Source organism: Asparagus officinalis, chromosome 9, assembly GCF_001876935.1.
Source record: "Asparagus officinalis chromosome 9, Aspof.V1, whole genome shotgun sequence".
Taxonomy (NCBI): Eukaryota; Viridiplantae; Streptophyta; class Magnoliopsida; order Asparagales; family Asparagaceae; genus Asparagus; species Asparagus officinalis.
This window is the reverse complement of record NC_033802.1, coordinates 61,908,479-61,909,806: the sequence shown is the minus strand read 5'-3', so window position 1 is coordinate 61,909,806 and position 1,328 is coordinate 61,908,479.

Sequence of the window (1,328 nt, the reverse complement as noted above, 5' to 3'; positions counted from 1 at the left end):
TTTTTAATTGTAGATAATTATTATGTAATTAGTTTAATTTTTAAACACCCAAAATTATTTATTTTAATTATTTTAATCATTAGCCCTAAACCCTAAGAGTGGGATCTCCACTCCGAGAATCGAATAGATTCAGGTAACCCTTAATTTATAGGATTGGTTACTTGATCTAAAAAAGAAATCCCGACTTTAGTCCTAACTTTTATAGGTTTGACTGAAGGGGGGGAGTGAAAGCCTATCGTTTATCGAAAGAGAATTCCGATTCCGGCCCTAACTGCTTACAGGTTTGACCGAGTGAACAGTGAGAATGGGAGTACAAATTACAGAGAGAGTGTTGATTCGTACAAATCACTCAAAGGGGGTTCATAGTGTTAAGTGACAAATACCTAACATGGAGGGGTTTGACAATTGTCGATAAACAGAAGATTAAAATTTTGAGTACTATGTCTGGACTCATAGTGTTAAGTGACAAATACCTAACATGGAGTGTTGAGTGCACAGACGTAGCGGGAGTTTGAGTGGGAGTTTCTTATTCCTGGCCTTCTTGTAGTGACCGGGTTATCCCTAAGAATACACTATACAGAATTCTTTCAGGAACTTCCCATTACATGGATCACCCACCCCCAGCTTCTTGTAAGACTGGGTCTAATATTGAATTCAGTTGCGTGATCGGGTTATCCTTAAGAATATTATGTATAAAATTCTCCAGGAACTTCCCGTCGAAGGTAGAAAACAGTTTAGACTCATATACCTATTGGAGTACCAGGGAACAGTTTAACATCATATACCGGTTGGAGGATTGAGAAGCAGTTTATACTCGTATACTCGTCGGAGTATCGGAATGAGCAGTTTATACTCTTATACTTATCGGAGTCTTGATTCGGCTTAATTTAGCGTTATGACGCCGGCTTCAACCATGGTTTGGATGCTATTTTTGAGAACGAATCAAGCCTTGGTGGGATGAAGGATTCTCCTGTGGTACGCACAGTACTTTGGATCCGAAATATTATCAGCTTCCTCCTGATTTGCGATAGGTGGTAGTTTGATCTTGTTATTTTTCAGGAGGGATTCAAAAATGGCTGGAACATCTTCGTCCTTGAAGGAGTACTCTTTTTGGAGTCTCGGACTCGAAGTCTTCTGCCGTCTTCGGGGTTGCTGTTGCGACATCAGATTAACGTCAACGACTGTTGCAGGTGTCTTCCCTTTACCACGGAAGACGAAGCTTGAGTTCGGAGAGTTAGCCGTTGGTTGGCTTCTCTCGACTTTCTTCCTTCTGAGGAAGCGTTCGGCCTGCTCTCCGCGCGTCTTCAACTCTTTCCATGTGTTGGACG